The sequence below is a fragment of the Pipistrellus hanaki genome (assembly GCF_964339955.1).
Source record: "Pipistrellus hanaki genome assembly, chromosome: 3".
Taxonomy (NCBI): Eukaryota; Metazoa; Chordata; class Mammalia; order Chiroptera; family Vespertilionidae; genus Pipistrellus; species Pipistrellus hanaki.
The window spans coordinates 105,751,579-105,777,526 of NC_140505.1; the positions used below are offsets into that span (position 1 = coordinate 105,751,579).

The 25,948-nt window shown below is 43.6% G+C and overlaps 1 protein-coding gene across 2 annotated transcripts in view; it reads left to right on the plus strand.

Annotated features, from left to right (window-relative positions):
• NINJ2 (ninjurin 2) overlaps window positions 1–25,948 on the plus strand; it is an 88,900-nt gene that overhangs the window by 23,801 nt on the left and 39,151 nt on the right. The window contains exon 1 of one of the 2 annotated variants that reach the window (XM_084878413.1): window positions 25,526–25,547. The exons of the other annotated variant lie outside the window; for it this stretch is intronic. The gene's annotated coding sequence lies outside the window, so the exon portion shown is untranslated. Of the gene's footprint in view, window positions 1–25,525; window positions 25,548–25,948 lie in introns of those variants that run through there. 2 annotated transcript variants of the gene reach the window in all.

Below are 25,948 nucleotides of genomic sequence, written 5' to 3' on the forward strand. Positions count from 1 at the left end.
GATTGTGTCAAAGCCCACACTTGACATTCCTTCTGCAAGGCGCTACCCAGCAGCGTTTTAATACCTTAGTTGGAGATAAGCCTTTTGATGCCATCCTTGACCTCTTATACTTCTATACATGCCTTTCTATACTGATAGGATAGTCAATGATAGAAAAATATTTACTAGACACTTACTATGAATTTAGCTCTGTGTAAAGATTGGGATTGGGATGTTGGGGGAGAGAGGATTATAAGAAAAGTGAGCCCCCTAACCTTGGGGGCTTAAAACTTTGGTACACACAAGAACACAACACAATAGATCCTGAAGTGGCATAGACAATATGCCTCACCCAAATCACCGCCAAGTAATCAGCTCTCAGCTCCTTCTGGCAACCGTGGGGTGTGAGTCCAGTGAAACAGGATGTCCCAAGGTGGCAAACAGACCAACATTTTGCTCACATAGGTCACAGAAAATCTATGTTCCCCTGACCCTTGGGAACCAAAATGACTGTTCCATTTTTTCCTCTAACTTTTTATTTTCCAATACAGAAGAACAGAAAGACTAGTAGGATGTCTTTAAACTCTTCACCTACATTCATCAATATTGGTGTATTTATTTACTATATTTTTCTGTATTATACATTCCCACCATATCCAACCTATTTGAAAGTCAGTTGTAGACATTAGTTGTAACATCTACATATACTGGTATCTAAAAACTTCAACATATATCTTCTAAGAGTGGTAATTTCCTACCTTGAAAGAAATTGAACATTGATATAGTGTATTCACTTTTCCCAATTATCTACATAACAATGCTCTCTAGACTGTTCTCCTTTTTAAAAATTGAAATAAAGTCAAGGATTAGTCACTGTATTTGGGTGTCCTGCCTCTTAAATCTCTTTTACTCTATAACAGTACCCTAATCCCCACTTTTGTCCTTTCCTCATCCTGATGTTTGTGAAGACTGCAGATCATTCATTTTGGAGAATGACCCACAATTTGGATTTATCTGATTATTTCCTCAGATTCTATTTCTTTCTTTTTTTTTAATTATTGTGGTAAAATATCTGTATCACAAAATTCACATTTTAACCACATTTAAGTATATAATTCAGTGGTATTAAGTACATTAATAATGTACAATCATCATTACTACCACCATTTCCAGAATGTTTTTGTCATCCCAAACAGAAATTCCATATCCATTAAAGAATAACTCCCCATTTCGACCTCACTCCAACTCCTGCAACCATCATTCTACTTTCTGTCTATGAATTTGCCTATTGTAGGCACCTCATATAAGTAGAATTTGATGTTTTCTGTCTGGCTTATTTCAGTTAGTATAATGTATTCAAATTTCATCCATGTTGCAGCATGTATCAGAATTTCTCTCCTTTTTAAGGCTGAATAATTTTTCTTGTATGTATATTCAACATTTTGCTTATAAATTTATCTGTTGATGGACACTTAAGTTGTCTAACTTTTGACTATTGTGAATACTGTTGCTATGAAATTGGGGTACAAGTATTTATTTAAGTCTCTGCTTTCAGATCTTTTAGATATATATTGTAGAATTGCTGAATCGCATGAGATGTTTAACTTTTTGAGGAACTGCCATACTCTTTTTCTACAGCAGCTACATTCATTTTATATTCTCACCAGCTTCTAATTATTTTTTTAATTTAATGCACACATTTATTATATTGAGAAGAAATTATAATTTATTTATTTATTTATTTGTTTATATGTATCCAAATACTTCCCCCCCCCAAAAAAATAGTCAAAGAAATAATTATTTGTAAATTCCATGAGAATAATTGGTTAGAAAAAAACCTTTAACTCTAGATAGAAAAGTTTTCTTTAGAAAACACCAGATCTCTCAGGAGTGCCTGAATGTTGAGCACAGAATCTTTTGTTGAGTTATAGCTGTTCCACCTGTTGAAATTTCAGCAGCTACATTCATCTCTGATGAGGTCACCTAACTGTTACGGCTTCCAATTCATATTTTTTCAAATCCTCACCTGAGGGAGAATATGTTGAGAGAGAGAGAGAGAGAGAGAGAGAGAGAGAGAGAGGACATCTATTGGTTGCATCCCAACCAGTAATCAAGCCTGCAACCTTTTGGTGTGCAGTACGATGCTCCAGTCAACAGAGTCACCCAGCAAAGGCCCAGCTTCTAAGGAGGTTTCCAATTTCTCTACATCCTTGCCAACACTCTTCTTTCTTTCTTTTTTTACAATAGTCATCCTAATGGGCAAGAAGTGGTATGTCATTGTAGTTTTCATTTGCATTTCCTTAATGACTAATAATGTTGAGTATCTTTTAATGTGCTTTTGACAATATCTTTTTTGGAGAAATGTCTTTTCAAGTTGTTTATTTATTTTTGAATTGGGCTTTTGTTTTTTTGTTTTTAAGTTCTAGGAGTTTTTTTATGTTCTGGATATTAAACCCTTACCAGATATATGATTTGCATATATTTTCTTGCATTCTGTGGCTTGTCCTTTCACTCTGTTAAAGTGTCCTTTGATGCACAAAAGTTTTTAATTTTGAAGTCCAAAATGGTAGCTTACAGTATAGTTGGGGAGGCTATATCTCTATATATACAATATCTATCTCTTTCTATCTATCTATGATTTAATAATTACTTGGAGATGGGAAAGGGAAAAATTGAAATAGTTAAAAATAATTCCAAAGGTAGGGCGTTTTGGGGGTTGTTAAAGAGGTAGAGTGAATTTAGGTTCCAGGTTTAGGATGAAGAATACTGATATTAAAATGCAAAGGCAGGAATGAGTAAGCTATCTGGGGACAGTGAGAGGACCAGCCTGACTAAATGAGAGTGTATGTGAGGGAGAACACTGGTGAATATGTGGGGTGGGGCTAAATTATGTAGGCTTTTTAAATAATTAGGCAAAGGAATGTGCACTTGATTTAGTAGATAGTAGGATAGCCTTTAAAGTGTTTAAATGACATGGTTAATTTTTTTCTAACAGAGGAGTGGAGCACTGGTGTAGGTAGGATGGTCTAGGAGAGGATGTGGGAAAAACTATTAGAGCAGGGAAATTGATTCCGTTTTCATAGGACTTCCCGGGGGGGGGGGGAGGGGGGGGGCGGGGAGCAGTAGATCTTTGCCCTAATCCCCATACAAGACTGAGGTATTTCCCAAAACTTCTTTTTTTTTTTAAATATATTTTATTGATTTTTTAGAGAGAGGGATAGTTAGAAACATCAATGAGAGAGAATCATCAATCAGCTGCCTCTTGCACACCCCGACTGGGGATATGCCCGCAACCAAGGCACATGCCCTTGACCGGAATCGAACCCGGGACCTTTCAGTCCGCAGGCCGATGCTCTATCCACTGAGCCAAACCGGTTTCGGCCAAAACTTCTTATTGAAATTCATTGTTAGAAAGTGCTCTGAAATAAACGAGACCTATGAGGATATGAAAAGGGATCAACTAGAAATAAAGAATACATTGTCTGAAATAAAAAATATTATACAGAGTCCTAAAAACAGAATGGAAGATCGCAAGAATCAAGTCAAAGATTTGGAACATAAAAAACCAGAAGATACTCCTCCACAGAAGCAAGAAGACAAGAGAATCCAGAAAGTTGAAGATAGTGTAAGAAACCAGGAAGCGCACAGAACCCCAAGCAAAAGGAACCCAAAGAGGACCACACCAAGACACATCATAATTAAAATTCCAAGAGCAAAAGACAAAAAGAGAATACTAAAAGCAGCAAGAGAAAAGCAGTTAGTTACCTATAAAGGAGCACCCATACAATTGTCAGCTGATTTCTCAACAGAAACCATGCAGGCCAGACGGGCATGGCAAGAAATATTCAAGGTGATGAATAAGAAGAACCTACAGCCAAAAATACTCCACCCAACAAAGCTATAACTCAGAATCGAAGCCAGTTAAAGAGCTTCACAAATAAAAAAAAAAGCTAACTCTGCCAAACCAGAATTATATGAATTGCTGAAGGGGGTTCTCTAGGAAAAGGAAGAAAATAAAGATAAAAATTATGAACAACAAATATGTAACTATCAACAAGTGAATCTAAAAACCAAGGGAATTAAAAAATCTGATGAACAATATTAACTGTTGAATATAATAGAATCAGAGGTATGGAAGGGGAGTGGACTGACGATTCTCGGGGAAAAGAGGAGTGGGGGGGTGCAGGAAGAGACTGAACATAAACTGTGCACCTATGGATGGGGACAATGGGGGGTGGGGAAAGGGCAGAGGGTGGGGTGGAAACCTGGTAGAGGGGGGGGAAATGAGGAACTTTTGTAATAATATGAACAATAAAGATTTATTTTAAAAAAAAAGAAAAGAAAAGAAAAAAGAAAGTGCTCTGGACTCAATACTCTATGTGATTTTGCCCCAAATTCAACCCGACCCCCTAATCTTTTGTGTAAATGGCATAAATTCCCACTTTTGGCTCTGCTTTGGTTTGGCACTCTATCTAGATTGCCTCACTGTGGTGCCATGTTTGCAAAACATCCAAGCTAGAGATAAGGCTATAATTTTAGTTTCCTTGTTTTTGCAGAAGGTCAACCTTTTCTAAAGCTATTAGTGGAATTGTCTTTTTTTTTTTTTTTTTTTTTTTTTAAGGTACATGAACAATGGGAGGCATTGCATTTGACCTTTAGGATCTTCTCCCTACTTCTCCCGGTCCTCCACTAGATGCTAAGCCTTGTCAGGGCCTAGTACTTTCTCTTCATTCATTGCTTTCCCACAACAGCTGGAAATTACCTTTGATGCACACAAATGGTTCAGGATGCTCAGTTCCAGACAGATATGCCGAATCTTGCTAGCTGACATTTGGGAGGGCAGAGTGTCCTGTGTGCTGGAATCAGGGGAGATGCAAGGACACCCGTTAGCATTCCAGAGCACAGTGTTGGACAATGGCATTGAGGAGCCTTTGGAGTGATTTCCCCGTGGTCAGAAGCTGCCAGCATTTTTACCCTCCCTTCCCGGCCTCACACTCCCAACACTGGAATTTCTTCAGATGACTACCGTGTTTGGTTTTCAACCAAGACAAACAAAGAAAAGGGATTTGGTTTTTTGTCTGCTTTTGCTGAATGGAATCTCTTGGTTCTACTTACTGGTCATGCCTTAGGCTCTGTGGGGCTGGTTAGGACATTAAGCTCTGAGCACATAGGACTCCTAGCTTTACTGAATCCTTTTCCATTCCCTGAGTAGAAACTTCATCCTTCCCTTTACCCCCAAAGCCCTTCAATCTATGGGTAATTCTACAGCCAATTCCCAGCTAATATTATACCCACAAATTGTTATTTCAGTTAAACTTTCCCAAACTGGAGCATTCTTACCAAATATTTTGGGCTTCCTCACAAACTAGTTATCTTCTTATCTGCATGCTTTTCTGGTATAATTTTAAAGTAGTGAAAAATCTCCCCTTGTTTTAGCAGGGGTCCTCAAACTTTTTAAAGTGGGGGCCAGATCACGGTCCCTCAGAGAGCTGGAGGGCCGGACTATATGAACTACTAATTCCTACTGTAACACCTCGGCTGCGCTCACTGCCCAAAAAACCTGGCGGGCCGGATCAGACTCCTCTGCGGGCCGCATGTGGCCCGCGGGCCGTAGTTTGAAGACCCCTGTAAGGGTGCACAGTGAGCTCAGCTCCCTAAGGGATGATGCAGAAATCTGCATACCTAATTCCAGCAATCCCAGAGTTTCAGGTAAAATTTCTGAGAAACCTTTGTGTTTTGGTTGGGGTGTGTGTGTGTGTGTGTGTGTTTTCACCATTTCCTCCCTTAACTGAAAATCGTGAGGAACAAGAAAAGGGATTGTGAATCATAATCATTAAAAATAACATCCACACACAAACACAAGGAGAGGCTTTGCACTTCCCATCTCTGACCCAGGGCTCAGGAGGTAGAGGCGACTCCAGGTGAGTAAATTCACAGATGCCTGTGCGTGTCCGGAACAGTCCCTGAGGGTCATTAGAAACTGTCAAGTGGGGGCGAGGGGGCCAGTCTTCCGTTTTGGTTTTCTTTCAGAACTTTTGTCCAGGAAGCATCCTGTTCTGTTATATGCATACCCACTGCCGTCTTCCAATTGCTAGGTGGAGAACAATACTCAAGTGCCTGGCATTGGGTTAGAAATAGAAATAGCCCTGGTCCTAAAAAATAAAAAAATAATAAAAATAGTCCTGGTCCTAAGCTATTACAGGGACAGTTGCTGAGTCCTCCCCCACAAGCCCTTCTGTGTTTTGCCTCTCCTTCTCCAGCCCACTCAGATCCTCAGAGCTTAACCCCTTCCTCACTCGACAGTTGAAGGCATTTTTAAATGTTTTCAAATACACCCGTGATCCTTGCACATATGTATTAAGCAGCTCTTTATCCTCCAGAACCTCAGGCATAAAGCTGAGCATCTTCCTCCTCCCTCACACACTTGAGGCCTCTCAGAGGGAGCTTGAGCCTAGTCTTCAAGTGAGGGACTCAATGGGGTGGAGGCTGTGCTCCTTGGGGATTTGCATTTTGCAGGCTCTATTGAGAAGCAGTTTTCCTGCTTCTAGAAAGCAGCGATCCACTATAGCTATAATTATGACTAGAAAATCACTTTCTCTCAAAAACTCTATTTCCAGGTTTTTGCTATGTTTTTTTTAAATGGCCTTGCAGGCAGGTGGTCCCCAGTGCATCCTGTCTCCTGAGGAAGAAGCCTGGGGCTGTTTAGTAAAATGTCACTCTGCTCTCTTGGAGTTACCTGAGTTATCTTGGAGGAACTGAGGTAGGGCCTTAGGGACTGCAGGAACTGAAGATTCTTGTTTTCATCACCTCACCAGTTGGTGAAGTCTTGTGTAGGTGCTTTGCGTAGACAGACCTAGAAGACAGGATTCCTGGATTGTGTGCCCACTTTTCCCCTAATCAGACCTATGCTACTTCCATCCAGATAGCATCACACAATGGCCAATGGAGCCAGACTACGTAGGTTCAAATCCCACATTACTAGTTGTGTGACCTGCTTGCTCATTATATAAACTTTGGCAAGTTCCTGAATAATGGTACCTTCCTTAAAGGATTATTGTGAGGATTAAATAAGTTAATACATGCAAGGTGTGTATTAGGATAGGGACTGGCATATATTATAGAACAATATTGTGATTATGTTTTTTATTTCCTTGTCTGTAAAATGAGGAAATGCTATTATGAATGTTATGCTGGGTCATTCTGCACTATGACAGGAAAAGTACCCATTGTGGACTGAACTCTTACTGTACCTGACGTTATGAGGAGAGGAAAAGAAAGACATGGCTCTTACCCATTGGGAGGGGAAGGGAGACTGTGCAGAGAGATTCTCAGAGAACGTGCAAAAAGGAAAAGAATTCCACACAGCGCTTTCCCTCATGTGACTGTCATGACACAGAGTTGTCAGAGGCTTGGGGACCCATGGTCACTTCTCCACCCAGAACAGCATAACAGCACAGCCTGAGGATCAAAGAAAGCTGTGGAGGGACCATGCAGGCCTCTGACATGCTCGGCCTTGATCTTTGGATGGCAGCTCCCTGCCTTAGTGATTGGCCTGTCCCTGTGGCCAATCCTCACACCCAAGGCCTCCTATTTGGCACAGATATGGAAGGACTTGACCTGGCCAACTGGGATTTTGGCAAGGGTCTCTTGAGCACCTGATGGGCTCCAGAAATCTGCCCCAGGGGATTCTGGCTCCACCTCCAGGCCTGTCCCACTCAGAGCCCATGCTCTGGGCACAGTGGTACCATCTTTAGTGTGCCTGTGGCATGCTGTGGCTGTGCTTAGCAAGTTGCCTCCACTTCTCTTGACCTCTCAGCTCATTCTAGGCTTTTATGATCAGAGTCCTTCTTGCTTTATCTTATGCATCCAAACCCTACCCCTATCTATCAGGTCCACTTAATCTTACCTTCTCTGTGCGACAGCAGCACGGCCATGGGTAAACCTGAGGGGACGAGGTGAAGGATTAGAAAAGACAGACAAGAGAATAAAGCTGGGACAAGGGGGGACTCTGCCCTCTGATTAGAGAGACAGTGCCACAGCCTGCAAGCTGAGTCTTTATTTTATAGCCAGATTCCACTGGACAAAGTAAGGGCGTGGTCAAGACATTTACAATGTTCTCATGAATTTTGAATCTACTCAATTACATGCACCTGATCATGCTTTGTTTACTTGCTGCACCTTCCGCAGTTCATATCACTTAACCACGTGGGACCACTGGTTTGGATCACAAGGTCAAGCTTACAATTATAGCTCATTAGTCCGAGACTTGAATCTGTCCAAACACTGTAGCCATTCTCCACATTTCTCCATGAAGCATTCCCTGATTTTCCAGCTTACACCACCAGCCTCACTGTCTTAAGTTTCCTAATTATTTATTCCATTTATTTGAAAATAAGAAATGTGCTTAATTATAAAAATATTCAAGTACCTGTTTGGTTGCAAGTCATGGGGGTGTGGGCAATGGGGACAGATCATCGATCAAGAAACTTAAACTCTAAGGGGGTGGCCTGAAAATTTCCCTATTGTCATATGTTCCTTTTCAGGTCTGATGTTAATATTTAACTAAATAATGATGATGATGATGATAAGTAAACAAATCCTTGCTATGTGTCAGTACTGTACTAAAAACTTACCTAAGTTATCTGATGCCTTAATAGTAGTATTCCTATAAGGTAAAGTTGTTATTAATCCTACTTTACAGATAAAGCAACCAGATGCAGAAAGGTTCAATATTGCCCAATGTCAGCATTTGAGTCAGGCAATCTGACCCCATTGTTCAGATCTTAATCATGTGCCATATTTTTCCTGAGTTTCACCTTTTCTGTTTCAGTAGAATGAAATTCTTTGAAGGCAGGCACCCGTCTCATCCTTCCCCACAACCCCTGCAGCCTTTAATACATCCTCGCCTTGCAGGTAGGAGGCAGACATGGGTGGTAAGTACTCAATCAGTATTCAGGGATGCCATAGTTAACAGGCTCTGCAGCAGAAAGGAGAAGGGATTGTCCAAGGTTTCTTAGTTCCAGGGTGACAGAATTGGGAAAAGAGACCAGGAGTCCAGGGCCCAAAAACTGCTGTGTACTACCTCTTACTCTCACTGCCTTCTTGCTAATCCAGTTCTTCCTCCGTTACCACGGAGCATCCTGCTGTCATTAGGAAGGCCTCTTCAAACCATGGACATTAAGAACAGGCCCTTGCCCTAGCCTACTTGGCTCAGTGGATAGAGAGTTGGCCTGCAGTGTTCAATTCTAGTCAAGGGCACGTACCTTGGTTGCAGGTCTTCCCCAGTCCAGAGGTCAGGGCTCATGCAGGAGACAACCAATCAATGTGTTTCTCTCACATTGATGTTTCTCTCTGTCTTCTCTCTCTCTTCCACTCTCCCTAAAAATCAATGGAAAAATATCCTCGGGTGAGGATTAACAACAACCAACAACAAAAGAATAGGTCCAGAAGTATTAGTGACTTCAGGTTAATGCTTACCAAGACCAGGGAGTCCCAAACATTACCTAGAACTGAGAATGTTCTGTCTTGAGGACAAACTCATCTTGTCTTCAAATCTACCAGCCTCCAACTTCCCTGTGGTGGGCATTTTCTCTGTTTTCCACGTCCGGCACGGAAAACGACAGGTTCCTGAGTGGAGGAGCTAGGGATTAAGAAATTAGAGAAAGAAAGAGACAAGAGCCAGAAATAGATTCATAAAGCTGGGCGCTAGGTGGGCGCCATCTCTCTGATGGAGAGACAGTCACACTCACCACAGACAACACAGCACATTTATTGGTCTCCAAAGAGGAGTTTAAGGTCAAGAGGAGTTTCCGGTGTGCCCAGATCCTATTCATCAAGATCTGGGTAAGCTCCTCATTTTTTGGTACAAGATTTAGCATATCAAGACCTGGGTAAGTCAAGGTCTTATTTGTTCCTCATTCCAAGCACATGGATAAAGATAAGAAATCAGTACTGATAACAGGATTCTGCCAGTGCCCTCGGGCTCAGCTGATAAGATTTAAAAGAATGTCCCTGTGCCTTCCCAGACGGCTCTCTACACTTCCCTCATAATCTCTCTCAATATTTGTCAAGTTAGTGATTGTGGCTGTGTTGTTGTTTTTTTTACTTTTCTTTATTTCAATTTTTTAATTAGCATTCATATTCAATATTATTTTGTATTATTCAGGTATATAGCATAGTAGTTAGATAATCATATACTTTACAAAGTGAGCCCCAATATTTTCAGTACCCACCTGGCACCATTCATAATTATTAGAATATTTTGACTATATTCCTTATGCTGTATTTTACATCCCTGTGACTATTTTATAACTACCAATATGCACTTCTTAATCTCTTCACCTTTTTACCCAGTCCCCCAGTTTGCCTCTGACAAATATTGGTCTGTTCTTTTTGTCTATGAATCTGCTTCAATTTTGTTTTGTTTTGTTAATCCTCGCCCAAGGATATTTTTTCCATTGATTTTTAGAGAGAGTGGAAGGGAGAGGGAGAGACAGAGAGAAATATCAGTATGAGAGGGACACATCAATTGGTTTCCTCCTGAATGTAGCCCAACCAGGGCTGGGGAACCTGCAACCAAGGTATGTTCCTTTGACTGGAATCAAACCTGGGACCTTCAGTCTACAGGCCAATGCTCTAGCCACTGAGACAAACCAACTAGGGCAATCTGCTTCAATTTTGTTTGTTTAATTTTTGTTTAGAGTCCACATATAAGTGAAACTACCAGTATATGATATTTTATTGTGGTTTATTTCTGTCTCTTATTTCCTCTGCTATACAGCAAGTTATTGAAAGCAGAATTCAAATTGTATTTATTCTTATAGTTTTCTATATCTTAGTACATTTTTATGCTCCCATATGTTCCCCAAATCTTAGTACTCTAATTAGGTGCTCCAAAAATATTTCTTGGATAAGGTAATTTTAAAAATCAGACAATAAGTTAGTAACCAATGTAACCCCAATAAATTTAATTTAAGTAAATAAATAAAAATAAAATAATGACATTAAAATCACCAAAAAAATAAATAAAAGAATAATTAGATGGAAAAATTTGAGTATGTATGGCCTCCTCTTCAATCCTCCTTTGAACTGCTCATACTCTTACATAACCTGTAAAGATATCTAGACAACTATAATTTTAGGGTCCTAGAAAGCCAACCTAGAATTGAGGTAAAATTATAGAGAACAATGAATCATTTGCATAGTACATTGTAGAGGAAAAGGATGAAACATAGAATTCAGGATGGGGGTAGAGGAAAGGCTGTAATAGCAATGAATTTCATTCTTTGAAATATTGCCCAACATCCTGGTATTTAGGGAATTTACCTCCATTGCCTGATACATACTGTGGCCTCCCTATCCAACTCTGGCAGCCTGGGCTCTCACTGTAGAGCTGTTGGTTTTCCCCTGAGTCCCTCCAGACCTACTACCCTCTCATTCATCTCAGGGCCCATGTTGGGTGCAAACTAAGTGTAGGGAAAGGTGCTCTTGGGACAACTGAGCTTGGACTCAAATTGGTAAATAACCACTGAGCTTTTAGATTCAGAACTATGCCCTATGTGCATGGGAAATCCCCCCCGCCCCCTCCTAATTTGGGTTCATTCATTCAGAGACTCACAGCATTGAGCAGACTGAGCGGGCTGACTCAGCAAGAAGATGAGCCCTAGGAAAAGGTGTCATACCACAGGATCTGAAGGTATTATAAAAGGAGAGCTGCCCCAGTGGCTAGGCGGGAGGATGGGTAGAGCTGGGAGATTCTTCCCAGAGATGAGAGCAGTTTTCCAGTTAAAGGACTACAGGTCTTCAGGCCCACAGTTCTTAGGATGGAAACTTATAAAAATAGCACTGTCAGGAGGGACTCTTCACTCTCCAGTGGACTCTGTTCCTAAGCCTCTCTCTTGGTTCCTTTCACCTCACACCAGCTACCCAAAGAACCTAGCCTTGAGGCAGTCCCCCTTAGAGTATGCAGCCTTTTCCGTCCAGTCTCCCAAAGTCTAAGAAGCCTATAATAGCAGTTGGATAAGGGGACACTAGAGGTCTCATTAAAAGTCGTGTGGGAATTTTAGAGCTTACATCTATGGAAAACCAAGAGAAGATAAATTTAAACTTATTGAAAGCAACCAACACAAAAGCAGGATTTCTTAACCTGGGGCCCATAAATCACTAGGGAGATCTATGGCAGATTCAGGGGTAGACAAACCACTGAAATTGTGTGTAAAATTATATATGTATGTGTAGGTGTGGCTGCATTTCTTCTGGAACAGGGTTCATAATCTTAATCAGTTTCTTTTAAAAATATATATATAGTTTTTATTGATTTTAGCGCGAGAGAGGAAGGGAGAGGGAGAGAGAGAGAAACCTCCATGAAAAAGAAACATCAACATGGATTGGCTGCTTCCTGCACACCCCCTACTTGGAATCAAGCATGCAACCCGGGCATGTGCCCTGACCAGGAATTGGACTGGCAACCTCTTGCTGCTGCATGGATCAACACTCAACCACTGAGTCATACCAGCTGGGCTATCAGATTCTTCATTGGATTCTATCAGAGTTCCTCAAAAGTTAAACAAAACAAAGAAATTTTCTAGAGGATAAAGGTAGGAACAGGGTGTCAGGGGAATTTAGAGGACATTCCAGCTCCTCCCACTTCCCATGTGTTGCAAACATGTGCGCAGTGGGAAACAATGACAAATGCAGGGAAGTGACTGGTCACTTTTTAAAAAAGACCTTCAAATGCTGAGAATTTCCCAGATTTTCTTATAAAAGTTGTCCTCCTTTCCTTAGGTAACACAATTCTTTCTTACCGGTCCCTCTTCCTTCCACTTTGTCCTCGCTGCTACAGGAGAACCTATTCTAGCAGCTGCTACTCGTCCAAGGGGATTAAGGTTAGAAGGGAAGAGATGCTTGTTTGTCAGTCTGGGATGAAGAGCCAGGGTCCAGGAAAGGTTGAGTATGTCGTTTATGTGATTCAGTAGTTACCAAACTTTCAAGCTTACAACACTTCAAAAACACCTTTGGATTCCTCAAGGAATTGTAATTAGGCTTTCACTATCCATGTAGGAAAAATTGCATGCTGATAAAAAGCTACTATTCATTAAATAATCCTTTAATATGTATTTTAAAAATCACAGCAGCATCTGGTGTGTTTTTGAAAACTAGCTCAGCACATACCCTTGAGATGAATTATTTGTTTGGTTGTAGGCAGTGTTTAGTGTGCATCAGGATGCAAGGCCCCCATGTGGTAATTGAAGACCCTCTCCCATTCGCACAAAATGGGAATCACTCGTCTAATTTAATGTCTTCAGTTTATAGATGAGGTAACTTGGTCTAGGAAAATGAAGTTCCTAGTAAGGTAGGATGGAGCCCAATAAGAACCTATTTCTCCTGATCATCTCCTGGGCTTTTTGCAGGATGCCCAGGCAGCTATAAATGGTCTTAGGGCATCCAGTCTCCCATTGGCCCTGGAACAGCCTCCTCTCCCACACCCACAACCACACTTCCCCTTCTCTTCCCTCCCTGAGAGGTCTCCAAAGGGCACCTAAGGGAAGGAATGACTCTTGAGGGCTTTCCAGAGCTAGGAAACAATCAGACAAGAGAGTCAGAGGCAACACCAGGTCTTGGCCATAAACTGGAACTCAAGCTGGAACAATGGATGTCATGGGCTCTGAGTGCCAGCCATGGGCTTATCCCAATCTCATTTAGTCCTTACAGCAACTCTGTGAGTTAAGTATTATTATCCTTTTCATTTACAGACTAGAGGCCCTGTACATGAAAATCATGCACTTGGGGAGGGGGGTGGGCCTGGTCCTTCAGCCAGGCCTGTGCCCTCTCGCAGTCCAGGACCCCTCGGGGGATGTCCACCTGCCAGCTTAGGCCTGATTCCAGAGGTCAGACATCACTCTCCCAGTCTGAGGCTCTTTCAGTCTGGGACCCCTTGCTCCTTACCGCCTGCCTGTAGCAGAGGCAGGAGAGGCTCCCACCACCACCACTGCACTTGCCAGCTGTGAGCCCAGCTTCTGGCTGAGGCGCACTGACCATCAGGAGGCAGCTCCTGTGCTGAGCGTCTGCCCCCTGGTGGTCAGTGTGCATCATAACAATCGGTCATTTCACTGTTCAGTCGATTTGCATATTAGAGTTTTATTATATAGGATGGGGAGACTGAAACTTAAAGAAGTGAATGACAATGGCACAGAGTTACTAAAGGCTTCAGAGATAGGATTCAAAGCCAAGTTTAAATTGAGACTCAGATGATGACTACTGTGCTTCACAGGACTGTATTATATAAGGCTGACTGGGCTCAGATTCTCACATCTTCTTTAGGACTAAATTGTTTTGAGACCCCTTTACTCAAGGAATCATCCTAAATCATCCTAGCCTCAGTTGCGTCATCTGTAATGCATAAACCTTCCTCTTCCAGGAGACAGAAAGTGTCTGCCACATCTTCTAGGGACCCAGGTGGATTCCATGGACCACATTTAATCCTTGAGGGCAGAGACATCTACTTTTTAATATTCTAGCTCAGTAGCGGGCAAACTGCAGCTCATGAGCCACATGTGGCTCTTTGGCCCCTTGCGTGTGTGACTCTTCCATAAAATAACATGGCCTGGATGAGTCTGTTTCGAAGAAGTGGCATTAGAAGAAGTTTAAGTTTAAAAAATTTGACTCTCAACAGAAATTTCAATCATTGTACTGTTGATATTTGGCTCTGTTGACTAATGCGTTTGCCGACCACTGTTCTAGCTCATAGCCCCTGAACAAGAGGGTTGGAAAGGGTGAGTTCCTGTGCTCATCTCTACCTCTGCTCACACTGTTCTCCATTCTAAAGTGCTCCTTCCCCAGTCCACCCGTTAATGAGAGAGTGTAGGCTAATGTAAAGCTTCCCCTTCTTCATGAAGCCCTTCAGGACTATCTGAATCTGTTTTTTCTCATTTTCTCTTTGGCCTTAAACATAACTTCTGCTTTTTAACTCTTTGCTGTTGTTGTCCGCATCCAAGGATATTTTTCCATTGATTTTTAGAGAGAGTGGAAGGGAGGGGGAGAGACAGAGACAGAGAAACATCAATATGATAAAGACACATTGATTGGTTGGGTCCTGCACACGCCCCTACAACTGAGATAAGTACCCTTTATAGGAATCAAACCCGGATCCTTCAGTCCACAGGCTGACTCTGTGGGCCAACACTCTATCTACTGAGCCAAACTGGCTAAGGCTGCTTTTTAACTCTTTTGACTCATATGTAAGAGTCTTATATCCCCACCAAGCTTTTTAAAGGCATTTTGTGACACGCCCCCCTTCCCCCCAAAGAGCCCAGTTTGGGGCTGGCATACCATACACTACTAATAAATACTTGCTGTATTAAACCTGGTGGTCTTTAGAACAAATTTCCTCCCTCCTGGACCATTTATTCTGGCTACAGCTCCCCTCCAAAGTAATTGGTGTCTCCCCTCTCCCAATCTTTACCCAATTCCCCATGAGGCTCATGAACTTTGAAAGTACTGGGATGTGTTTTTGCTGCCTTGTCAGAAAGAAGCCTGACATTTCTGAGACTCTTTTGTCTGTGGGCCCACATGGCTCTGCCTGGAAGACAAGAGTCCAGTTTCTCTGCACCTGAGCAGGGCTCTCACAAAGCCCTAAGAGACCATTCAAGGCCTTAGCCTTTTAAAACCACCTGAGTGCAGGCAGTGGGTTCAAGGCAAGACACACAGAAAGGTGTGTGCACTGTTCTTCAACACTCTCATCATTTTCTCAAGGGCTCTTGTTGACCAAGTGTGTTTGCCTTTTCCTCCCCAGGGAGGCTGAGAACCTCTTTATCTCTTCAGACTGAGACTGGATGTCTGGGGTAAGAGGCAATTCATCTCCTGATCCAACACTGCTGTCTCCCCAGAGCCCAGGACTCGGCATGGTGACTGAGCAGGCCCTCCAGCCACAGTGCTGTCAGACTGACCTTCATTGGGTCAATCTAAACTGCTAACTGAAGCCTGCTGGGCGTCTTGAGCAAGTCACACACCTCTCTGAGCCTCAGTTGCCTCATCTGTAAAATGGAGAGGTGGGCATTGATCCCTAAACTCCTTCTTGCACTAATGTTCTAGAGTTCTAAAATAGCACTGCCTTCTCAGCCCTCCCCACCCCACCCCTGCTGCGTTCCACAGGATTTTTAACCACACTGCAGTCAGGACTGGATTTTGGCATTGTTCCTAAAGGTTGAGGTTAACATTATCAGCACCAAAGAAAATTGCAGAAGGACACAGAAGGGTCTTTTATGACATCTGACATTAAATCAATAAATCAGATTCTCCTCTAGTTACCTTTGGAAAATGCTTTATCCGTTTCCAACTCCCAGAGTACTATTACTCACTGAATAATTTTTAAAAATATTTATTTGCTGATTTGAGAGAGAGAGAGAGAGAGAAGAAGGGAGAGTGTGTGAAACACTGATTTATTGTTTCACTTATTTATGCATTCATTGGCTGCTTTTTGTATGTGTCCTGATGGGGACTGGAACCCGCAACTTTGGCATTTTGGGACAACGCTCTAACCAACAATTCTACCATGGAAGAATTTTAATAACAATAATGATATCTGAAAGTTTTGCCTCTTCTTTACAGTTTATAAAATGATTTTACATCTACCATCTCCTTTTTATTTATTTTTCATCTTCACCCAAGGATATGTTTTTATTGATTTTACAGAGAGAGGTAAGGAGAGAGAGAGAGGCGGAGAAAAGAAACATCAAGTGAGAGAGAAACATCAGTTGGTTGTCTCCCACATGCACCCTGGCTGGGGATTGAACCTGAAATCTTCTGATGTACAGGATGATGCTCCAACCCATGGATCCACGTGGCCAGGGCTCCTGTCTCATTTTTAAATCCTCATGTCAACCTCATGTGTAAGATAGGGATTATTATTCCCATTGTGCAGACCAGATAAATAGGTAACTTAACTTACTCAACCAGAATGATAAAGCTGAGAATAGATGCAGTGTGTCCTAAATAGAAGCCACAAGGACATAGGAGCCAGGAGCAAATGCATACCCTTCTAAGGATGATTACTTTACCATGAGAGGACTCCATGTGAGCATCTGAAGGAACGTCTTGGTAATATACACATTATATGCAAATAATATGAAGACTTGGTTATGGAGTTTTTGTACCTAAGAGATCGTTAGTGTTTTGCAAAGAGACACTAGAGTGCTCATCCTATTCCTTCCCCCAAACAAGAGCCAGAGAAAGCAGGGAAGACTGTGAGGGAAATGATACTGGGGCATTTCCAGGCTGTTTTGTTCTTCCTTCTGATCATCTTTGTGTGAGAGAGAGTGGAAAGGGATGTAAGGATCTTTGGCCAGTCAAGACCTTGGGAAAGAGGAAAAAGCTCCCTCTGTATGGCCCCTTCCCCTTCCTTTTCTCACCCCACAGCTTCTGCCTAGAGCGAGGCAGGATCAGAGAACCCACTGAGACCTGCATTTCCTCCTGAAGCCCAGGGCCTTCCACTGTGGAAGGGCAGTAGTGAAAGTCTGCAGTGGGAGCGGGAGGCTGGGGCTGCGATCTCTCCCACACACCACAGGCCTGATTAATGAAGGTCATGCCGGGCTGTGACTCAGGCTCACTTCTAGAAAGTGGCAGAGTGATTCTTCTCTCTAGAAAGGAAAAGGCTGAAAATAGTGACCATGTTACACTAGCATCACCCTTAAATTGGGCAAAGGACAATGAGGTGATGCTTAAGATGGCAAAGCAGAAACTTCATACTCATATTTCTGTCTGGAGAGTAAGTCAGTTGAACTCCAGGTACCTTTTCTGGGACTTTATATTCTATACCCTGGGCCCAATCAGAAAGTACAAGTCAGAGGCAGGAAAGGCACTGGGTGAGGCAGGAAGAGCTGTTTGTTTTGGCTCTCCAAGGAAGACTTGCTGATCTGAATCCATCGGGTGACTATAGGGCGGTCGTCAACACTTCTTAGAAAAGAAAACCATTTCGATTGCACTTACCAAAGGCCAGGAACGTTAAACAAATTATCTTGTTTAATCCTCACAACATCTCTGTAACAGGAACTATTTTGAACCTCATTTACATGGGGTGAAGGTCATGGTCACTAGCTAGTAGGTGCTCAGGGCAGTGACCCCAGAGCCTGCACTCCTGGCCAGAGCACAGCACTGCCTCCAATTGGGAGCTGGGTGTGGACAGAGGTCTCAGTCTCTGGGCACGAGACCTTTGAGCAGCAATGCCTAGAGAGTGACCAGGCTTGAGGGTGACTTTAGAGAGCCCTTTGCTAGGAGAGGGCCCTGGCCCACTGCCCCTCCATAGTTACCCAACCTCTGGGGCTAAATAAAGAGAGCTGAGGTGAGGAAATCAAAACATCCTGGGGAGAAAGAGCAAACAACAGAAAATGCGCAGACACCATGGGGCCTGGAGGCGGAGGGGCAAGGGCACCTGGGAGCCTGGCTGAGGGCTGTGGCCAGAGCCACAACACTTGGCTATGTGAGCCTCCACCTGCAGTGGCCTCCTTGGGAGCTCAGGGAACCCTGAGAAAAAGCACCGGGGCCAGGCTGGTTCTTTTATCCAAGGAGCTGGAGAGCTTTATAAGCACCCCTTAATTACAAGCCCAGGAAAAAAGGGGGAGGCGAATTGTGTTTTGGCCAGGACACTTACCTCATCAGCTATTGTGAAGGCAGGTCTGGGAGGCAGGAGGTGGGGAGGGGTAGTAGGAGGCAGGGTTAGAGGGCTTCTCAGCACAGGACTAGGGTTTTAACTGCGAGGGAGAAGCCCGGGAAGCCTTTGCAGGAACAGTATGCGTTGGCTACCACACGTTCCTCCCCGTTGTCTTTCTTCTCACATCCTCTTAGCCTGTTCCAGGCTTCAGCACACCCTGGCTTCGGTTAGAGGACTCAGGACAGCAGCAGGGGCAACACACTCTTTTTCAGCATTCCAAGTGCCAGCAGCTCATAGCATTTATTTTGGAAGATGAGCACCCAGGGATTTTTAATTCTTTGTTAGCGTAACTAGGGATTCTTTTCTCCAGAATTAGAATTAAGTCGTATAAGAGGCTGCCAGCCCTGGCTGGTGTGGCTCAGTTGGTTGGGTGGCACCCCGCGCACCAAAGGGAGGCAGCAGATTGATGTTTCTCTCCCTCTCCCTTTCTTTCTCTAAAAATCAATAAAGTTAGAAAAAAGAAAAAAAAAAAAAAAAAAAGAACTGCCGTACAGAAGGGTTTCCCCTTTTGGACACATTTTAAAGTTATAGGAAAGGAAAACATGGTGCAGTTTCCTTACGCCATTCAGAAGTCTAGCTTCTAATTTATAAATTGGTAGATAGATTCACTTCATACTCAAGAAGTCTCTGTTCTTGGCATCTTGGCCTCCTCCCTATTTGGAGGGGGCGAGTTTCCTGATGAATCCTGTGACACTGTCATTGTCATCTCTGGGGCCAGAGCAGTCGCATTTTTCACTGTAACAAAGAGAGCACCTACACAGGTGATTTTCTGGCAGTTCATTCCTGAAACTGTCTGCCCAAGGATCTGGACAAGTATCCTCCTCAGATCAAGCCCTCTCTCCATGATAACAATCTTTAATAATCTAATACAGAACATTCATCTCTGTATTTCTATATCTATATTGCTACTCCCCCATAAAATCAGAGAGACCATGGAAGTGCAAATATATCCTGGAATTCCTGCTTGGCCTCTGTGTTTAACGTCAGAGATATGAGCTTGTGAGCTAAATGGAAGAGGTCACGACCTCAGGCTTACGTCTTTCAGGCTTAGGACCACAGCCTCCTCACCCCAGGCAGCTTCCCTGTCTTTGCGTGACAGCTGTTTGTTTTCATAGGGCACTGAGAGTGCATGCCGCATGTGGAGGCACAGTCCTGCCCTCAGGCCTCTGGAAACCTGAGCTAGAGAGATACTCAGCTTGGGGTGCAAACACAGCTCAAAAAGGCAGGCAGGCTGAGCCCTGAGATGTGGGGCCCCGGTTTCCTTCTTTGGGGGAAAAGTGAGCTAACTAGATTACTTCTTTGAAGAAGATGGCACTGGGGGAGAGTAACCAAGATGTCCTTTGATGGGAATAAGAGAGAGGCAGAAATCATGTTAGGGCCCAGGCTCTAAAGAATGCCTATAGATGGAGGAGGGGAGCATGGCCTAAGGCACGTAGGAAGCAGTGGAGGTAGAGAGGGAGGGAGGACAGGCCCCTAGAGGAGAAAATGAGAGGGCACAGCTGGGGGAAGAGTGCCATCTACTGAGCTTCCCATGGGAACCAAGGGGCACACTGCCCCTCTCCCACCAGACCAGCACTGACTGACCCAAATCAAGCCCTGGTGAGCAGGTGCCCATGGAGAAATCTGGAGAGTAAAGGCAAAAAAATTGGAAAGCCTGATCATGGGGAGGCTCAAGCCAGATCAGCTGGATTCCTTTCCTAGTATCATTCCTACTAGCTGTGGGTGTTGGGTAAGTGGTGTGACCTGTACTGTGCTTCTTCTTTCTCAACTTCACCTTCCTCTCCTAGAGGATCTAAATGAGATGATAGCTGGTAAGTGCCTGACACAGTGGAGGTACATTCATTTCTCTGTCCAGGGAAGATAAGCCATTTAGTCTTTAAAATATATAGTGAGGCCCTAGCCGGTTTGGCTCAGTAGTAGGGCGTTGGCCTGTGGACTGAGGGTGCTAGGTTTGATTCCAGTCAAGGACACATGCCCAGGTTGCAGGGTTGGTCTCCAATAGGGAACATACGGAAGGAAGCCAATCAATGATTCTTTCTCATCATTGATGTCTCTCTCTCTCTCTCTCTCTCTCTCTCTCTCTCTCTCTCTCTCTCCCACTCTGAAATCAATAAAAATATATATTTAAAAATACATGGTAATATTTAGAATTAGAGAAAAAAAATCATTTTACATTTTTTCAGAAGCCACAGAAATGACAGGTGTAACACAGCTGTCACAGAATAGCTCACCAGTTTGTGGGAGCTATTCCTGGTGTGCAGAGCCCCTCCCAAAAACCAGGGACAGCAGGGGAGGAAGAATGAGCCTGGGGTCCGGGGCCGGGGTCCCTGTCCAGGCTCTGCCACTGGACTGCGTGGCTTTAGGCACATCACTAAGCCTCCATGGGCACACTGCCTGATGCCTTTTGCCCCTTTTATCACAGATTTGGAATCTGTGATTCCATGAGGCCTGCTTAGTACTCCTCGAAAAATCTGTGATTGATCTGCTAGCCAATCAATCAGGCAATCAGCCTATCTGTTCATTTAGTTCAACTCCTAGTCTTTTATCTTTGCAATGATGGAAGGATTTAATGTGCTGGTGGCTGGGCTGCAGGGGCATGGGTACCCTGGACTGCAAGGGTAACCAGATCTTTACAAAGATCAGTAGAGACTTGTACACTTTGATTACAGATAACAGAAATGAACCCAAACATCTGAGATCAACGGGGTCTTAGATGGTACCAGGGTCTCCTCCAGGAGCGATGTGCAGAGTGATTATGAAGGCCATACCAGGCCCGGAACCACAAAGTAGGAAGCCCATACCAATCCCGGCAGATGCTTTTACTCTGTCTCCCTGGCGGGGCCCGGCCTCTCATTTTTGCTTCTTCCTGAGCATCTTGGTTTATGTAATCAATTGGATAGCAACACTGAATCTCTTTTGCAAATTCATGAAAGAAAGCATCTGAGTGGCAGGCCCTGCTTGGATGGAATACCTACCCATAGTCCACTCGGCATTCATAAACCACTATAATAATCTCTTAAATATAATCTTTCGAGGCTACCTCCTGGGTGAGCAGAATTGGGGGAATCAGAGAAGGGGAGTTTGGGACTGCCCTGATACCCTAAACAGGGTTGTGTTATTTAGGATACAAGTGTTGCTGCTATGGCAAAACCCCAGATAATAAAGGCTTAAACACAATGGAGGTTTATTTCTCTCCTGTGTGTAACAGTCTTGAGGTCTTGAGTGCAAACAGTTCGGGGATAATATGGTGGCTCTACAGTGCTAGGGACCCAGGCTCCTTCCGGCTTGTTGCTCTGCTCTTATGATATTTGACTTATTCGTGTGGTTGAAGAAGGCTCACCATAATGTCCCCATTTCAATCAAGGCAAGAAGGGATATGTGTGTGTGTGTGGGCGGGAGGGGGGGGGGTATTGGGTCTTCCTTTTAAAGGTGCAGTCATTCCTGATAACTTTTCATTAACCAGAATCTGGTCAGGTGAACATTCTGCAAAAGAGATGGGGAAAGGTTGCTATATAAATAGTCATGAACCCAGTCAAAATTCCCAAGAAGGATAAATAGATATTGGGGGATGATCTCCTATAATGAGCAATAGTGGCCTTGGTTCCTGGAAATACACCTAAGTTTTTATTTCTCTTTAGCTATGGGAGGAGATTATTGCCAAGGAAGAGAGGTGGCAAAAGCCTGGGAAGAATGTCCACGTGGAGAAGCTTAGGAAGATGTGACTAGGAGGAGTTTAGACTACAGAATTTCTAAAATCCTCTGTATTCTTAGCACCACTTCAAGAAAGGCACGGGGTAGATGTGCCTTTCCCCTATCCTAGAGTACAGAAAAGGAACTTCTTAGGATAGATTGCAGAAGTGAGATTATAACAGTTTTTTTAAGGAATATATTTTTCAGTGCTGCAGTTCTTATAAGCCTAGCTCAGCTCTGCTCAACAAGAGGGAGTTGAAGTCATTTCCGTTAGGTGCTAGACACACATATTATGTTCCTGCCTAGCAACCCCATCCTGCAGCTGTGCTTGGCAGAGAAGTTCAGAGCAGCTAAACCACCAGTAGAGCTGTGTTGAGCACCTACTGTATGTAGGGCACCGTGCTGACTTCTGTAGAAGAGCCCATGGTGGTAGAAGGTGTATCTGAGAAAAGGTGGTGTTCACAGACCCCCTCTTCTCAGCCACAGAGTAACCTTATCTTTAGCTGAGGTCTTCCTGTTCACCAGTAATTACTTGGTGGGGCAAGAGCTTCAGTTCCGACTCAGCGGATAGGGTCATGAGTCATGATGCATATGGTAACTGTGGCTTCGCTGACAGTGCATTTGCCATCTCAGTGCTGCACTCGATTTTAGGCAAAAAAGGAAATCAGAGGGGATTTCCAGGCACTTGACAGCATAGATTTTGTGTGTGTGTGTGTGTGTGTGTGTGTGTGTGTGTGGTGTTTGAGCTTGATGGGATGGGGAAGGCACAATGGCACAATGACTGGGAAGTTAAGAACTCAAAGTACACTTTGTATCTTTTCATCACAGTGATGTCAAGATGAGGTAGGACAGTTGGGAGCAGAAAGAGCCCCAAGCTAGCAGTCAACTTGGGGTTGCACTCTATTTGGCTACAACTGAATTGTGTGACCTTTCCATATTCAAACATTATTTCACCCATTTTAAAAAACAAGTTGACTTGCTTAACTCCAAAGGATTTACGAAATGAAAGAGAATTGGACTGTGATTCTCTCAAAGGCAAGAACTGTATTTAATGTCTCCGTGTCCCTTCAGCACCTGGTGTGCACTGTGCACACAGTAACTCTTCAGTGAGTGTTGTCCAGATTGAAATCACCTGTCCTCTTTACATATAAGGAAACTGAAACCCGGTGAGGGACAGTGATGTGTGTAAGACCACACAGGCTAGCTGGGGAGATTAAGCACCTGGCACGCACTCTGCATTCAATCAACATTGTATCCTTTCTTTTCACATGGCAGTGCCAGGAGTAGAATTCAGATCTTTTAACTCTAACACCTCTGCTATTGCCCCTCACCATATTGCCTCTGAGTTATTTGGCTAAAATCAGAGAGCTTATTAAGACTAAAATTGGATTCGTTGGCAAGAGAGCTGTTGCTGGCACCTGTCCACCAAGGGCATTTGTGCCCATGGTTTAAGTACAATGGTTAAAGAACAGGGACTGTGGAGCCAGACTGCCATTTACTATTGTAGCTTTGTGACTTCAGTTAATCTCTGTATGCCTCAGCTTTCTCATCTGTAAATGGGGGTTGAAATGGTACTTAAACTCACAAGGTTGTGAGGATTAAAATATGTAAAGCACTCAGGGAGTGCCTGGTACATAGTAGTAAGCACATTATTATTTACTGCTATTCAAGATTTTACTACTATAGTGATGGCAACTGAATTGGTAACTATAATCAGCTTTAATAGAACAGCCATTTGATAATATTGGCTTGTTATTTCTGAATAGAATAAGATTCTTATGGGTGTTTTAATGAACTGGAGGACTGTAAATTCTTGAAGGGCTAAGGCGCTTCTCTGGTAAAGACCCTCAAGGACTGAGACAATGCCATACAAGTGGGGGACAATTATAAAGCAAGTAGAGGCCCAGTGAATGAAATTCGTGCTTGGGGGGATGTCTCTCAGCCTAGCCTGCATCCTCTCCAATCTGGGACCCCAACCTGTGGGATCAGGCCTAAACCGGCAGTTGGACATCCCCCTCACAATCTGGGACTACTGGCTCCCAACCACTCACCTGCCTGCCTGTCTAATTGCCCCTAACTGCTTCTGCCTGCCAGCCTGATCACCTCTCACCACTCCCCTGCCAGCCTGATTGACACCTAACTGCTCCCCTGCCAGCCCAGTCGCCCCCCTACTACCCTCCCCTGCTGGCCTGGCTCCATCCCCCCCAACTGCTTTCCCCTGCCAGCCTGATTGCCTACAACTAGCCTCCCCCTCTGTCAGTCATCTTGTGGTGGCCATCTTGTGACCACATGGGGGCGGCCATCTTGTGTGAGGGCGTGATGGTCAATTTGCATATTACCTCTTTATTATATTGGATGACCAATAACTCCTAGAGAGGTACAGACCTGGTGTAACCATCTTCCATCCACAGAGCACCGAGGCTAAGATGGGATACTGGCTTTCTTCAAGCACACCTCTTTTTTCCTTTGAAATCTTTAAAATCTCTGCTTCTATGCAAATTTCCTCAGCAATGGACAGTCAACAGAATCCCCAAGCACAAAGAAGGTGGCTGAATGCCAAAGGACTTGAGCCAGGAAAACTCTGTGAGAGGCAACCTAACTCCTGCCAAGAATGGGACATGATTCCCTACCCCTGCCCCATAGTGGGCCCCCCAACCTGCTCTCATTCCCATCCCCCTTTTACCCCTAGTCCTTGGGCCACAGGTTTTTGCTAGAAAAAGTAATTAGGAGCTGCTCACTCAGGATCTTTCTTCCTGACCCACTTCTTAAGTGCAAGGGCCGAATGTTTGCTCTGCTGAGAAGGGTAGCACTAGCTCAACATTCCCCCAGCCAAGCGTCATCCCGGATGCTGAGTATCTGTCACTCATTCACAGCCAATTGCCACACCTGAGAGATGCCTTTTCTTAATGGTTTCCCATGTCAACACGTAGAATGACTAACCCGACAGGTTCCTGGAGTAGAAATTTGTTTCCTGGCATAAATGTGCTTTCTATCTTTTCTGATGTGTGCCTGTTTTTGTAGCTACCATTTGCCATGTTCCCAGGAACCCATCCTGAGATTGTTATTCCGAAGTTGTCCTAGTTTCATCATCATCTGCAATACAGCCAACAGAGCACCTATTATGTTGTCAAGTGTTTCATATATCTTTAATATGCCTGGTACCCAACCTTGCAAGGTAGGTACATTAAGAGAGTGTTTCTCAGAGTTTTTTCTTTAAATGATTTTTAAAAATTTATTGATTTTTTGCCGAAACCGGTTTGGCTCAGTGGTAGAGCGTCAGTCTGCGGACTGAAAGGTCCCAGGTTCGATTCCAGTCAAGGGCATGTACCTGAGTTGCGGGCACATTCTCCAGTAAGGGGTGTGCAAGAGGCAGCTGGTCGATGTTTCTCTCTCATCAACGTTTCTAGCTCTCTATATCTCTCCCTTCCTCTCTGTAAAAAATCAATAAAATATATATTTTTTAAAAATTTATTGATTTTAGAAAGAGAGAAAGGGAGAGGGAGAGAGAGAGAGAGAGAAACATTGATTTGTAGTTCCTCTTATTTATGCATTTATTGGTTGGCCTTTGCATGTGCC